This window comes from Apteryx rowi, unplaced genomic scaffold (assembly GCF_003343035.1).
Source record: "Apteryx rowi isolate R43461 unplaced genomic scaffold, aptRow1 scaffold_11, whole genome shotgun sequence".
In the NCBI taxonomy this organism is placed as follows: Eukaryota; Metazoa; Chordata; class Aves; order Apterygiformes; family Apterygidae; genus Apteryx; species Apteryx rowi.
The window spans coordinates 1,293,403-1,310,062 of record NW_020447308.1 but is presented as its reverse complement, the minus strand read 5'-3'; the positions used below and the strand labels follow the sequence as shown (position 1 = coordinate 1,310,062).

Sequence of the window (16,660 nt, the reverse complement as noted above, 5' to 3'; positions counted from 1 at the left end):
CTAGAGAAAGGCCCTGCAAGAGATCTGAAGTGCGTGGGCTTGGTTTTGTGTTACCGCTTCCCCTGCCCCCCCGGTGCCTTGCCATTTTTAAGGACTGTCTGCAATAACAAATAAGGGTGTTGGGCTTGACGGGAATGTAATTTTGATTTAAGAATATGTATTCTGCTTAATCAGGAGCTGGATTTGTCGGTTTTACCTTTCTTAGTTGGATTTGCATTTGCTCCTAGATGTTATACATAGTTTCTTGTTCCTGAAAAAGATAATGTTTTGCAAATGCTAAATTGCTCGCAGCCTGTGTTGGTGCACGTTGCCATTGAGCAGCTGTGTTTGTGCGTTAGCTTGCAATTACGAAGCTGTTAAAAGAGAAAATATTGTGGAGATGAGTTAACATTACAGGGTGGAGCACCAAAAACTTTGCTCATCCCACAGTAAAGCTCTTTAGGCAGCAGAACAGTCCTGCCAAAGCTTGTAATAAAATCAGGTTAATTTTGTTTTTAACAAGTTAAGGCTTAATTTCTGTAGCTGTTAGCTCAGTGAGTTAACCAGGGAATAGCGCTAATAACTCTCCAAGCTAAAATTTGTCCTGATAAATAAGTCCTTCATATTGGAGTGCTCGAATGTAAAGGTGCTAATTTTTTTATTATGGATAATTTTCATGACTAATACTTAGGTTATCTGGTAGTAAAGGAAGCTATGTTTAGAAAATGCAAATAGAAACCCTGCCTGCATTTTATTTCAAGCTGCCTTCCTCTCAAACAAGGAAAAAGAAGAAGGTATTGAACTTTGCTTCCATTTTGCATGTTTTACATGCATTTGGATTTTTTTTTGCGTGCGTTCTCGTCTCTTCTTTCCTGCTCTCCCCTCCCCCCTCACCCAACACCTCTTTAGAAATCTGGCTTTTCTGGTGTGGGACTGGGAGTGTCAGGGGAATGGAAAGTTTGCTGCAGGAGTGACAGGGTTTCCTGTTGCTACGTTCAACAGAAACAAAATAACAACTGCACTATATTAAGGTCATTTAAAAAAAAAAAAAATCAGCCGAAGACTTATAAATAGACCTTAATTCACACACGTAGGTTGAGCAGGGAGCCGGCCGGTGAAAGCAAACGTGACCTGCACGTCTCCTGCCTTGTCCTTCGTCTCCGCTTTGTTTCGTGTTGGCTTTTTGTAGCCAGCAGTCTTTCAGGTGCTCGTTGCTTTCTCATTACTGAGCCATTTTGTGGTTAGTAAAAGCGGTTTGCTTAACTCGTTGCAAATAGAAATGTTGTTACTTGCACCTTGTCGTGCACTGGGGTGCGTTTAGTGGTCGTGCCTAACACTGTCCGGAGCCCTGGTTCAAGGCGTTTGGGAACTACGTTAACTCTTGGTTCATAGGTGAGAATTTTGCAGGATAATATTTATAAACATGCAATGTGGAAAGCAGTTTATACACACAGACTATAAAACAAGTTTTGGAGAAAGAGAAACTTCTTGTATTTTTGAATCAGGCTGAATAACAATAAGCTTTAAACTCATTGGAAAGAAAAGGGGGGAGAATCTTTTGTATGAATTAGTTTCTTGACACAGGGAATTATCTGGATTCTTGATGCCAAGAAATGTACTCGAGCGTTACTTGAATAAGATACACATGCTTTTGCCCATAGTCATTTCAGAGGACGATGCCTGAGAGAGGCACTTGTGCATGTCATGGAAAAGTTGCAGCTGAAAAGTGTTTAGGAAAATAATGGTTTGCAGGGTTATAAACACTGAAAAGAAAATAATGGAAAAATGATTTTTCCTATTAAAAATTTTTTTTTTTAAGTGGCTGTTTCTTAAATCTCCAGAATGTTTTCTCTGAGGTATTTATTGTGTTTTAGAAATTCTGTAACAAGGATTTCCCAAGCTCCTCTTGTGTTTAGCAGTATCTGCTGTAAGTGTCCTTTCTGCCTGGGACTTCATCAGTTCTCATCTTGCTGGTTCATTTGGCAATGCTGAGAGGAGCTGAGGGAATAATTTGATGTGATCGATTAAAATTAAACAGTAGCATTTTTTAAATTGAGTACTTCTACATTCTTAACTCTAATGAGAAGTCTGCTTTGGCTTCTACCTACTGTGATATTAAAATAATTTAGAAGTGGAGCATAGTGGCTCCAGCACTATCTTCACTTAGAATGAAGCTCAAATAATATGATTTGCACTTTCATCTGTCCACTGATCCAGCTAGTGCAGTAATATGTGATATATCAGCAATGTTGCTTTCTGGGAAAAAACTTCTTGTTTTGTTCAGTATTTTCAGTAATGATTTGGAAAATGAGAGTACATTTGCAATGCTTGCAGGTGACGTCAGGTTGGGAGGAGTTGCAGGCCTTTGGGAGAATAGGGTAAGAATTCAAAATGACCGTAACAAATTGGAGAGTGTACCCAGATAAGAGATGAAGACAATTACAAGGTGATTCATTTGCAAAGAAGTCAAAATGCACATTTACTAAGTAAGGATTACTGAGTTGGAAAGCAATGGAGAGAAAAAGACCTAGGATTTTTAGTGGACTATAAATTAAGCATGAATCATCAGTGAGAAGTTATTGCAAAAGAGACGCATCTTGTTTTGCGTTATGTTAAAGGAGTGTCATCTGTAAGACCCAGGAGGCAACCAGCACTGCTGAGGCCTCATCAGTGTCAGCAAATCAACCTTTGGGTGTCCTGCCCTAAGGAGGGTTCGGGCATATTGGAAGTGAACAAGAAGAAGAGATAAAGAAATGTGAGAAAAGGTTGAAAGAATTAAATTTATTCAGTGTAATGAAAAGAAAACTATTGTGCAATATAGCACTCTTCCAGTATGTAAGCGTCATTATTAAAGTTCCACATTTCTGTGGCAGCATAATTTACTGATTTGCTAATTTGCCAGGATGACTTAGATTGGATATTGAGAAAACTTCCTGTTATCATCATGAAACCATGGGGAGACCACCAAGGAAGGATATGAAACCTCCTTCCCTGGAAGCTGTTAAGAATAAGACAGATGGCAGCTGTCAGGGGCAGTGCCCTAGGTCTGTTGTTATTGGTTGGTTTTGATTTGTAGGTCCCTACTTTGTTGAGGGTTTTTTTCCCTTCTCCTGTAAGGGTTCCTGTGTGTTTCACACGCACACACAGCGTGTGTGTGAGCTTGCTTTTCTTCATTGCCTTTTTCTTCGTTGCCTTCCAGACCCTTGGAGAGTAAGCCACAACCAAGAGTGAAAGCCATGAGTAGGTTCCCTAGGTAGCAACAGCAGGCCAACCAATTGCTTGAGGTCCTTTCTAGCCCTACATGTTTCTGCTGAAGGAAGTTTCTGTGCCTGGGTGGGATTTTTTTACAGCTGCAGCCTGCAAAGAGCTTCTGTGAAGGGTCCGGCCCCAGGCTGCAGGAGCTAAGCAGGGTTTTCCCTGTGGCTGCACCTCTCTGTGGCAGGGGCTCCACGGGAGCTGCTGCATGGGGGACCTGAGCATAACGGGGTTATGTCATCCTTCTTCCAGGGCCAATTTCTCTGTTCCTCCCAACACAGAGAAGAGGAAGAAGCTGCTGGGAGAGTCCAGTTGGGTGCATGGAGGAAGGTGGAAGCACGGAGAGTTGGAGGAGGAAGGGGACAGGGACAGCAGAAGCGAAGGAGGATGAGGGAGGAGGGAATAGCTTCTGTAGGTGATGGAGATAGGCATAGGGAACGGACTGGATTGGGTGAAAAAGGGTTTAGGGGTGAGAGGAGAGACTCCCGCAGCAGTGAGGTAGGTGTTGGGATGGAGAGTAGGTGAGAAGGCTGGAAGGATCCAGAGATTTGTCCTTCCCCCTGACTATAGTCTTTCAGCTTTCTCTTCCCTGGAGCCAGCAGATAAGTGGTGGCAATTCTGGACAAGGTGTACAATGTCACCCCCTCTAGTGGCAGGTTCCTGGAGATAAGAAGAGCCTTCTGTTGAAGCTGGTTGCTTGGTTAAGCCAAGCAGTAGAGAGATGTTTCATGACTCAAAAATGCTGAGACTCATTGGTGACTCAAAGCAAGGGATCATTATAGTTCGGCAGGATCCAGTTTGGGTTTATTTTCTTAGAAAAATAACTTCTTTAACAAAATGTTAAGACTCTAAAGCTGACTGCTCACCCTGAGGAAACAGCAGAATTCAGGTCACTTGTGCACGCTGCAGTCGCTTTGCTCTGCGTGTGTGTGTGTGTGTATGTATGCATGCTGTGCTAAGGTCTGTGGTTGTGTGGTTGCAAACCACTTTTTTCCAACGGGCCCCGGGAACGGCGTGGAAAACGTCCGCACGCATGGCTGAAGCGGTTGGTTATACCCAGATCGAAATGGGGTCCTGCAGTGTTAAGTGCAGGGTCGTCTTAGGGCTATATCCTAGCTCTGCCTTTCTAAAGCCACTTGTGTAACTCTCCTGGGTGAATGTTATTCTAGCAACTACAGTAAATATGGAAAAAATCTGCCCGAAAGGAGGCTGCCCTAAGCCTGGCAGACCGAGAGGGTGACGCACACGCACCGGGTCAGGACTGAGGGCTCGTCACCAGCGAGGCCCTTTCTCACACCCACCAGCATCCTGTCTGCCCCCGAGGCTCGAGAGGTCGACGGGGAAACCGGATCAGATGGTGAGCCCTCGTCCGAATTTGTGGTTTTGCAGAGCAGACTGCAAAGCAGAGTAGTCTGTTTTGTGCATCACTGCGTAAGCTGTCGATTCCACAGTATATGCCACAGAGACTTAGAAGTGGGGAAAAAATAAGGAATTCAAACCAGCCTGAGCTTATTGTTGATGTTTACTATTCCTCATGCTTTAAAGTCTGTAGCAGGAAAGCATTTACACAACTATTGTGTGGGAGGTTTTTTGTCCTACAGTTAATTTCTTTGGGTGCTGCAATTCCAGTTCCTTTTTCTCGTGCACGCTGCTAATCCTCATCCTGATACAGTCATTTCCAAGTTCAGTCACCGGATTCACGGGTGTTAGTAAGAGAAGCAGGAACGCGGCCAGCCGGCCAAATCCCAGGCTCGGTGCAGAGTTTCTACTCGCAGCTTTGGCTTGGTGCGACCCGCGGCAGCCCGGGGCAGACGAGCGTGCCTCCACCGCACACGGCGGCTGCAGGGCTTGTTGCAGCCCTTGCTGATCTTCAGAGGTTGCAGGCTACTTCTCTTCCCCTGCACCTTCCCTTCCGTCACCACAGGCAAGGCTTTTTAGATGCAAAGGTTGTTGCATATAGCCCCAATACTCTTTTTCAGAATTTCCTGCCGGCCCCCTCTGACCGCTGTGTAATTTGATGGGTCCTCCCCAAAGCTGAACGCCTTCAGCTACTGCAGCAGAACTGGCTTACTCTGCTCACAAGATGTGCGCTGCAAATACCACTGCACGGCAGGATTAGCTAATCCGCGTTGTAGACTGTTAGTAAATGCATGTTGCCAGAATCATTTTTCCAGTCCTTTGTTTTGTGTTTGGGAGCCACTCTCCCTCTAATAAAACTTCTGGCTCTGCCTTCCTCCCCATATCAGCTGCACAGGAAGTTTATTCCTCAGCTTTGTCACACTAATTATTAAAAGCTTGACGAGCTACCTGCAATTTCATTTTACCATCTGTAAATACAGTTCTACTGAATGTTGCCTCAAAGGCAGGACTGTGTGTATATTCCTGTGGTTGTCTTGAGATGGATGCTGCTCAAAGGCAACTCTTTTGGAATTTGAATCTTCTGCAGTGCTTGTTTTTGACTTGCTTCGGAGAATGGGTTTCACTTATATGAATTATTTAATATTAGTGTATTAGAGTAGCTTTCTGAGGTCCTGTTTAGGATCAGTACTCAATTATTTCACAGGTTTGACAAAGAGCTAAAAGATTTCCAATACAATATAAGAAGTACTGGTTTTGGAAATCTTTTCCAGTGGTTAGATATATTTTTTTATGCAATCATAAAAGTATGGATACATGAAATAATGGATGTATAAGACTGTCTGTTACCATGGCAAAGGAATGCTGACATTGAATATTGTTCCTTGTGGAGGAAAATACTGTGCTGTTTTTCAAAGGTTCAATCTCCTGTATCATATGGATTCTTTTATTTGTATTTGAAATCTCTTGAAGTTTTGTGGTGTAACTGTTCTATGGTAGGCATGGTTACTGCACACTTAATTCCTAGTCTAAATATAGAGGAAGTTGTGATGATAACATGGGAGACCAAATGTGGACTTTTCAATGGAGACTGCATTATTATGACAGAACAGCCTTTGGTGTATCACATCATTGGGCTTTTATCTTTCTGAAAGTAAAAAAAACTGTCTGGCTCCATTCTGATATTTTGGAAGTTGCAGTTGGCACCCTACAATTTGGAAAACCAAGCATTTACAGTTTTCTGTAAAGTAATGCTTCTCACAGTTCACTGATAGTTACAGTGCCCTAGAGAAAGAGCTTCCTAGCTGAGAATCATTAATGCAAGAAATAGGTTTTTAAGTTATCATATATTTGTTCTGGGGTTTGGTGAGGAATCACGCAATGATTCTTCAGTTCTGTAGCCATTCTACACTAATAGCAATGTTAAAGCTTGTACGTAAGTTTTTTCATGATTTTTCATCTTAAGTGTTTCTCCAGTCATCATTTGAAGATAAATATGGGCATTTTACTTCAGAGAGTGAGTATTTGTTAAGTTTAACAAATTGCATGAAGCTGTCCTGGTTTAAAGTTGCTGCTGCTCGAAGCTGAATATGCAACCTCAGGTGCTGGGGAAGAAGCGTTGAATAGCTGAACATATTTCAAGTATTACATTGGGCAATCTGATGTAGCAGCCTGCTGCTTTTTTAGGTATAATTCTTCAGGATTAGGGAAAATTTCTGTGACAATTTGTGGCAGATCCAAAAAGTCCCCTGCAAGGTGGGTCTCAGCAAGAAGCGACACACATGGAGAGAGCCTCTAGCTAACTGTGTATGGAGGAAGGGGGGAAGGTTTGGGGTTGGTTTGTTTCTAATCCAGATGATTCCTTGAACGGGTCCATTTATGTTGGTGTAATTGAGGGGTGGGAGCAAGTGGTCAGGAAGGGGAGGGAGACATGTGCTTCTTGGGCTGTTTCAATGCTGTGTGGGCTTTGGTGGTGAACTGCATCCTGAAAGGGTCAGGGCTCTTCCAGGATGGGAATCGATGAGCGACGGAGGAGTCTCAGCTCTCCATCACGTGAAGTTTTTCATCAGGGCTGGGTGTCCTCTTGAGTGATATGCTGCAGCTCAAAATAAACTGCCAAACCAATGCTACAACTGCTGGGTTACGTTGTGGCCTGTGTCCTGGAGGTTCGTATGGACTAGGCGTTTGCATGATACCTCCAGTCTTTAAAGCCTCTCTTAGAAGATGAAACCTAGCAATGCAATCTGAGAGCGCTCAGATATGGACGTGCACTGTGATTTGAGAGATAGGCAGGACTCTCAGCAGTATTCAGACATGGCGTTTTGGACTTAATCTTCCAGCAAAAGGATGAAAAAAATGGTGTGAATAAGAAGGAAAAATGTAAAGGAAAGGAGAGAGAATTTTATTTAGAGTGCAGATTAGAAAGAATTGTTCTTCTGTTAAGTATTTCCATTCATGCAGTGTGAATCGTTATGAAAATGTATTTGGCATTTTACCCAGTACTGTTAAAACTCTTTCCATGGAAACATGGAATCAAAATGAATTTAGCCTCTCAGTAGTTGCACAGAATCCCTTTTTTGTTATCTTTTTCAGTCTTTTCTCCCCACCCTTTTTAGACAGTCTGTCTTCTCTTATTATATTATTTTTGATACCAAGCTGGAAACCTCAGATTCTTTTCCTCCAAAACCTCTGCTCTTACTGCTCAGGATCCTGTATACATCTCAGTGTGGCCTGAAGTGACTTGGTTGTGTTGCAGAATGTTTCTGGAATCAAACTGATTTTAAAACATCAGATAAAATAAAAGCCTGGACAATACTCTTTGTTGCCTTTTCATTCCATGTTGTAGCTCATGTTGACTAAGTCACTGCTCTCTGGCATGGCCAGTGGTGCCTTTCCTGCTGTTTTCAGCCTGGAAAGCCTACAAGTACTCTGTTGTGCAGAGTGGTAACACGGTAGAATTTGTCTGTGATTGAGAGGGCATTAAGCTTGGGACTGCAAAGCAAGAGTAGATGGTGAATATGGTAGTGGATGATTAAAATAGCACAGGTCTGTACAGAAGTCACAGAATCACAGAATCGCTGAGGTTGGAAGGGACCTCTGGAGATCATCTAGTCCAACCCCCCTGCTCAAGCAGAGTCACCTAGAGCACRTTGCACAGGATTGCATCCAGGCRGGTTTTGAATATCTCCAGAGAAGGAGACTCCACAACCTCTCTGGGCAAACTATTCCAGTGCTCTGTCACCCTCAGAGTGAAAAAGTTTTCTCATGTTCAGATGGAAGCGTCTGTGTTTCAGTTTGTGCCCGTTGCCTCGCATCCTGTCGCTGGGCACCACTGAAAAGAGTCTGGTCCCATCCTCTCGACACCCTCCCTTCAGATACTTGTACACGTTGATAAGATCTCCTCTCAGCCTTCTCTTCTCCAGGCTAAACAGGCCCAGCTCTCTCAGCCTTTCCTCATAAGAGAGATGCTCCGGTCCCCTAATCATCTTTGTAGCCCTTCGCTGGACTTGCTCCAGTAGTGCCACATCCCTCTTGTACTGGGGAGCCCAGAACTGGACGCAGTACTCCAGATGTGGCCTCACCAGGGCTGAGGAGAGGGGCAGGATCACCTCCCTCGACCTGCTGGCAACACTCTTCCTGATGCACCCCAGGATACCATTGGCCTTCTTGGCCACAAGGGCACATTGCTGCCTCATGCTTAACTTGGTGTCCACCAGCACTCCCAGGTCCTTCTCAGCAGAGCTGCTTTCCAGCAAGTCAACCCCCAACCTGTACTGCTGCATGGGGTTATTCCTCCCCAGGTGCAGGACCCTGCACTTCCCTTTGTTGAACTTCATGAGGTTCCTCTCCGCCCACCTCTCCAGTCCTGACTGTCTTGGTATGCACGCATATGATATTTAAAATCAAAGCACTTGACTGGTGTGGAAAAGGATTGGGTTTGGGTGAGCAGAGGCAGCTGCAAGGCAGAGCTGTGAGCTTATGTTGTATCTGACCGTAGTCAGCCACGGTTGTCCGTGCTGTCACAGCACCAAATCCATCAAAACTTTCAAGGAAAGGAAAATCTTTGAATGTGAATACTTGCATTTGCCATCATTCACACAGAAGAAGAGGTAATGTCTTCAAATGCGGATACTGTAAAAAGCATGGATGGTAGCAACTTTTTTGTTTAGAGCCCAGAGCGGATAGACTGAGATATGAATAGTGCTTCTTTTCATCGCCGCTTGCCTCCCTTCCATCATCAATTTGTTGTTTTTACTCCTGTGGTCTGTATTTTGGACTTCTGCTTTGGAATAGCCCCAACGTGGAGCTTGTAACAAGAATGTGACAGAGTTTTGCAATGGTTTAATAAAATATACTTTATCAGCTATATTGGAATTAGCGGATGGGAGCAAATTCTAAACCAGGCTTTCTATTGCACTTGGTGTTTTCCAGCTAGCAAGGCTCTTGTCTTTCCGTCTTCTCTTTCTGCTTCATTTAGGCATTAAATTTATGCCTCTATAAGCATGCATTTGCTGTAGCTAACTTTTCATTTTCTCCTAAGCAGCGGTGAATTTAGCTACCCCCTGCTTGCTTTCTTACTGTGTTTATCATCTCCGTGCCAGCAATGTACTCAGCAAAAGCGAAGGCAGTAGCTGTGCCCAAGAGGCTCATCCAAAAGAGAGAGACAATATTTCTGGGTTATCTTGTTTGCTTTCTCTTCTGTTTGTGTAGTTAAACTCAGAGTAATTGTTCCTAGCCTGTATTTAACCTGAGTTGCACTGCTCTTGTTTCAGATCTGGAAAAGGACTGATGCCTGGCATATCATTCTGTCAGTCTAGTTAGATATTACTTCTCCCTAAAGACCCTGTCTTGATTTATATCCTGACATCACAGCCACAATAATACTAGTTTCACCTTATTTATGCATTTATTTATTCCGGGGCCTATTCTTGCAGTATTTGCAAAAGTGATAATTGCATGGCCCTGGCCCTCTCAAACCCCTCTTGAAAAGCATTTAATAGTGGAAATGTTCTGCGTCTCTTAAAAATAGATGCAGGGAGAGAGAGGGAGCACAGTACCTTTTTCAAGCACTATGTGCCTCCCTGTCCTGAAGGATTTTCCATCTTTTCTATTGCTATGGGAGTTGCAATATCGCTTTTGCAACTACTAGGCCACCGAGCCTGCCTGGCTCAGTTACCAGCCGAATGTGCTCCCCCTTCTCCTGCGTTGTCCTTCCAGCTGGTGAGATAAGAGGCAGGAACGTGAAGCCTCGCCCTTGCTAACTCATTAGCCTGAGACCTGGTACTGAGTCTGCTTAACGTCAAGTGGCTTGTTTTCCTTCTGTCTGAGTCTGTACTTACCTCCATAAATCACAATAAGATCATAATCCGAACTTATCTGACGCTGAACTTTTGCTTAGTTTCTTAGCACAGCTGGATGCATTAAATACCTAAAAACAGTTGGGAGGGATATTATTTCCAAAATACACAGTTTCAAAGGCTAGAGATGCAGCTCGCACATTGGTTTCAGTCTGAGATCTGATACTTGGGAGATTAGAAATCTCTTCCGTCGCTCCAAAATGTTGCACTGCGGATTTCATTGATTCTTACCCGAGTCAAAAGACACAGACCGGGTGGGCTGTTAACATCTGCTGAGGATAGAGAAGTGTTTTTTGGCTTTTCTTTCCCCCGCTCTATTTTTTATTTTATTTTACTTAACTCTTTGCCTTTTACTATAACAAGATGAGCAACTACATACGTACTTGCTTGCCCAGGAGGAGATGGACAAGTCTGTGCTTCAAATGCCTAAATGTGAGGGGTGAAAAGTCAGAGCAGTAATGTATGGCTCGGAGCCTTTCAAAAAAGAGGGGGCTTTCTGCTTACATCGTTTTCAAATATTGATACCATTTCACCTGTAGGAGGTGTAACTGTAGGAAAAGTTCTGGATAATATGGAGGAGTTTTAAAAGCCTGGCAATAACTTATTTTAACAAAGTTATTTTTTATTAATAACCTCAACAAAATTTTTAATAATAATCTGAGAAACCTAAAGTAACCTATTTTAATATCTTAATAAAAAGCACCTTTGCATTCATCGTTGCTAATTCTCTCTCTTTTTAACTGTGAAAACCTCGTGGGATATGTTATACTCCTCTGTTTTGGTGTGAAGGGGGAGGGATCCGACGCTCTTTGTGGGCTTCGGTATAGCTTAAGGGTGACTTGGACTCAGTTGCTTGAAAGACTTCTGAATGCAGCGAGTTTGCTGTGCCGAGGACGAGGTGATGCCTTGTGCAGGGGGAGGCTGGAGAGTTTTGGGTGTTGGGGGGCGCAGTGGAAGGTGAGTACGTTGTCTTTGAGGCAGCCCTGCGCTATCTTAAAGACTTAAATAATTGCTTGCAGCCCATCCCTCTCCACTGCTGACCGTAGAGCAGCTGCAGCATGCTGGAAACGCAGGTGCCAGAGGAGAGGTGTAGGAACAGCGCCCCGATTCGGGATTACGGTCCTCTGCTCCCTGAAATGAGCTCTGGGGCATTTTGCAAATTCTGGTTTTAACCTGCATTTTGGGGAGATGTGGTGAGAAAACTGTAAAGGCTCTTTTGGTAACAGAGGGATATTTGGGGACAGTGTTTGAATTGCTTGTCAAGGCTATTGCTTGCTTTGTGTCTTTGAGGAAGCTGGGGTTCATTTCGTCTATTTTAAATGATGCAAAAGGCACCCAGAAGAGTGTAGATGAATCCTCCGTCTTTGTTCTAACTTTAAGTATAGAGACTAAATAAATATCTTCTTCTTTCTGGGCTTAAAATCCTTACAGTGCACCAGACAACAAAAATTTGCGTCTTGGAGTAGCTCCTAGAATTCTTTAATGCTGAAATATCTCCCACGCTTGAGAACCTGGGGCTCTCCCTCCTTTAGATAAGTGATCGCCGTTTAAAGTAGCTTTTCTTGTTGCTGTTCTTCTGGGCCAGTTTTGGTACAATTAAGTCAATACCTGCTGAGACGCTAGGCATGCATGACAGCAAAATAAGAAGTTTTGAAGGTAAGAGTAAACAAGTGCCCTCTGTTAAAAGAGAGGGGGAAACTCTGTGCTCTACGTATTGCCTTTCTCCTGCTCTCTACGGTTTGAGTGTATACCGAAAAATGATATTTTAAAGGAGTTTAAAAGCTCTCTAAGTTTTTCCTACTCTTTCAAGAAAACGGAATTTATCTGCAAACATATTGTTTCAAGTAGCAGCTGAGCTAAGTGTTTAAAAATGGGAATATTTTGATTTAATTTAAAATGCCTTTTAGGTAATTGTTTGTCTCCCCAGAAAAGTACGTTCTGCTTTTAGGCATGTCTCATTACGAGCAACGCGTGTTCCCTAACCGGTAAGCAGCGCTGCCTGGCGCATGGAAAACCTTTTGGCAGGTTGGCCCTTAAAATATACCGTGTGTTATCTTTTACGGAGGATGTTGGCAGATGTCTGGATGCCGGTATTGAAACAGCAGGAGGGGAGGCAGAACAAATCTGGGGTTTATTGCGGCGAGCTGTTGGGGGAGATGGGAAGGGGAGCCAAGGCGCTGGGTGTCAGAGTGCTGCGGGCGATTAGCTCTCGTTCGCGGGGAAGAAAGCAGCTAGAGCAGAGGATATTTTAGCCCGTATCAAGGTGAATAAATGAGATTATGCAGGTGCCCATCCGGGAGCTCTATTTCCTTAGTTTCTTATCTGCGGTGGCTGACCAAGAAGCGAGACCGAACAGAGCGACGCAGCTCAAGGCTTCATTTCTAATTTGGGGCACATTCTGCCCTTTTTTTCAAACTCCCAGGGGAGAAGGAAGAATGGGGCACCGCCTCCAGTGCCTGAGTAGGGGGCAAAGTCAGGAAAGGAGCCCGACTAATACTTTCTTCCAGTCCCACCAATTGCCCTAGCCAAAAGAGCGTAAAATAACAACAGCTGTTGAAAAAGTCTGAATCGTGTGCCTGTACCAACAGATGTTTCCATAAGCCATTGATATTTAGGTTGTCCCAGCTTAAATGCAGCATGGGGTGAAAAGGGTCAAAAGGGTAAAATATATCTGAGGGAGATTTCTCTACTTATGAGAACTTTATAAGCTGTCAGTGAAGTTGTAAACAAACTTGCACCAAAATATATCATATATTTAGTATAAACTGTGTCTTTTTGCTTGTTACTGGCTGCTTGAGTTAACAAAGAAAATGTTTTTCTTTCAATAGCTTTCAGATCTTTTGCTGGGTATTTTTTCTTATGCGTCTGCATTAAATAAGCCCGTTTAACAAAACCTGATCCTCTTATAAACATGGAATAATGACAGTATACCACATATGGGTTTCATTAATTTTTGCATGTTTTGAAGTTGCTTTTTTTTCTCCTAAAGGCTAACTTCAGAAACAGCAGAGATTAATACTGCATAATAGCCAAAAGGACTAGCTGAGCAGTCAGCAATTCTGACTTTGGGTAGAAGGGTTTTATATGAGTTATTTAACCGTTTCATGATGGAAAGAACGTTTTTCTGTACAGAATGATGTTGCATAATCTTTATTCCTCCCAGACACTGCGACAGTGGTTTGCACTGATTGCACTGGCATCAGTTTGGTTGGTTATCTGCAAGCTTTCTTGCTTCTGACTGTTGTAAATGCTTTGGATTTTAGCCCGTTGAGAGCTCCGGAACATTTTGCCCCTTCTTCCTAAGAACACCAAACAACCCCTTTCCTTGTAGTCACTGGCCAGAAATTTGAGATGATTTGAGATTTCTCCAGAGCAAACTGCCCAGTTCCCTGCAACACAGGGACCTTTGCAGCTCCTGAGGATGGGATGGCCAGCATCGGTCAGATGCCTCAGGAAGTTTGCAAGACTCCCAAATATGTCAAATGCTGCTGTTTGACATTTTCATCCCCAGTTATCGTTGTCCACTAGATTAAGTCTGTTTAATTACCTTATTTATTGAAGTTATTAATTGTATGGAAGTGTGGCAGCTGTGACAGGTAGATAAAAAGGGGAACACAAAAACCCAAAAGCCAAAGTTTTCCTAAAATACTTGTATTGACCTGACCAGTATTTCCAGGGGCATTCCCTACTTTTATTTAAAGGTAGAGGAATAGGAACTGGGTTGGGATAGAGTATTCCGGTTAGGAATTATACCTGTGAGAACAGCTATTACTATAAAGGGATCTTTGAAAAGCTGCTAGAAGAGTTGCAGCATATGTTAGTTTATAAACTTAAAAATAAATATTTTATTATTTTTCTGGAACAATGTCAACAGTTGAGAAAATTCCTCACTAACTGAGTAAGCTTCAACATATCTGGCTGTTAATTGTACATACGCTTTATCTCCTGAAATTCCTTTAGGAATATATTTTAAAATTTGGCTAAAGGGAAAAACAAATCTAGCAGGTACTGCTGTAGCAGTGTTGAACCGCGTTTGAATACAGCACACTTTTCTTTGTGGGCTCTACGAGTCCTTACCTGGCATAGACGTCTTGAGGCCAGAAAGATAAAAGTGGTGTAAAAATTTGTAAAACAGTTTTGTTTCTGCAGGGTCAACATTCTTTCCTGGGCTCTTGCGCTGTGAAGACGTGTTTGTTTAATATTCTTTGCAGCGGACTGCCGGGGAAATGGATAAAACAGTGAGCAAAGTAATACTAATGTGGTCCTAAGGCAGACCTCACAGACAGGAGCTGGAATCAAAATGCCTACTCTCAGAGTTTGTATTGGATTTTATTTCAAGTTTCCAAATGCATGTAGAGAGGGCATGAAAATATTGGTGGGGTGTAAGGAAGGAGGGGGAGCCAGAGGGTCCGGTGCCGCTAGGGAGAGCGGGTCTTAGCCGCAGTCAGAGCATTTCAATTACCGGTGGGGTCTGAGGTCCTTCTCCCCACAAAGCAAACACAAAAATTGGAAGTGCAAAACAAATACCACAGTGTCTCTATTCCCTGCCTTCGTTAGCAGCCAAGCAAAAAATTGACCTGGAAGTACGGTGGGTGCTTTTATACAGTGCTCCGCTTTCCCACCACTTCCACTTGCAGATTTTCAAGTTACGAGATGAAAGAAGAGATAACTTTTTTCCTTTTTGACAGAGTGCCCAGCCAGGACAATGCACTGGGTCGTGTGGGCTTCCCAGCGGCCGAATCCTAGGCACTTCAGTTAAAAGGGGAGGGAAAGAAAAAAAGAGGGAAGCTGAATCATTTTCTGGCATGATTTATTCGTTTGAATGACCCTTCTCTACTTTTCAATTTGACGACAGTGGCTTAAATTGAAGGCATGAAAGAATGGTAAAAGTTAAATTAATTTGCTTGGCTAAAAATGTGTCTTTTTTTATTGTCTAGTAATTTTACTCACCAGTTCTGTACGTCATTTTTGTTGGACTTATCCGCCAATTGACCTATGTAATCTTGCTATCCTGTCTCCCTTTTTAGCTAAATGTGTAGATCTTTAGATAGAAGCATCCACCAAGCATATTTTTGAATCAAATCTCTCATAACTGCAAGGCTTTCCAGAGTGGATCTGACTATGTTGGTCTGATCCTGTGTCGTGCCTACAACAATGGGTATTGAGCCGTTGTTTTTGAAGTCAATGTAACAGTATTTCCTGCGCTTGGAAAATGTGAGGTGATCTTTTTTCCTGCATAAAAACTTATTCTAATTTTTAATCTTTTACCTTAAACTGTAAGGCTTTACTCTTTCAAGATTTTTTTATTATTATGATATAATGGAATATATATATGTATTTACTTTTGTAAATCAGTCCTTTCTTGTACTCTTTGTTTATCTCAGTGATGTTAGAATATGTTTTTTTTATTATGCATGGTATAAAAATAAAAAAAATCCTTTGAGTTTTGAATTTGTCAACTTTATAGTTAATGAAACATCCCCTTATTCTTGCATTTGAGACAAATACAATGATCTCCCAGTCTAACTCCTCTGTAGGAAGAGTTGCCAGAAGCTGTTTGTTTGGGTATCATGTGGATTGAGCAGGCCTTCAGATGTTTGGTGGGTAGCCTGTGCAAACCAATTTCAAGTGGCTTGCATAATGTTTACAATGGTGTGAAAACTCCGATAAATGCAATTCACTGTTTTAAATACTTATATTTATGTTATTGTCTTTCCAGATCCCAAAAGTTGTAACACTGCCTTTAGAGTATGAGGCCTGATCACCGTAATTAGCATAGCTAGCAGTGTTGCTAAGAGCTGTAATAGTATATAGTCCCACTGAAGAGTCATATTTTGTATCTGTGTGTTCTCCTTTGGGAGAAAATCCTATATTAGCTCTGTTTTCCAGTATTTGCTTTGCTAGCTGCTGTTTGTTAGGTGGTTAAGGGACCGAGCCCATAAATAGCAGATTCTCATTTCTGAGATCGCTCAATGATGGTGGCCACTCACTGGGCTGCTGGGACATTAGCTAAGATTATTTCCCCACTCTGTGTTGAACAGCAGCTCTCAGCGGTGTTATATCCTGTATGACTCCCCGTGTGGTGGAGTAGAGGATCTTCTCAGGTGAGGAACGTGAACAGGTAGGCCACTAGGCTTCAGCAGCACCTTTGGGAATAAGCAGGCTCCACTGAGCCACTGCTGCATGACAAATCATTGGTGACGAGCCACTGG

General features: G+C 42.8%; 1 protein-coding gene across 5 annotated transcripts in view; it reads left to right on the top strand.

The window, feature by feature from the left end:
• Nucleotides 1-16,660, top strand: part of AKAP13 (A-kinase anchoring protein 13) — a 212,700-nt gene that overhangs the window by 115,604 nt on the left and 80,436 nt on the right. The window lies entirely within an intron of this gene.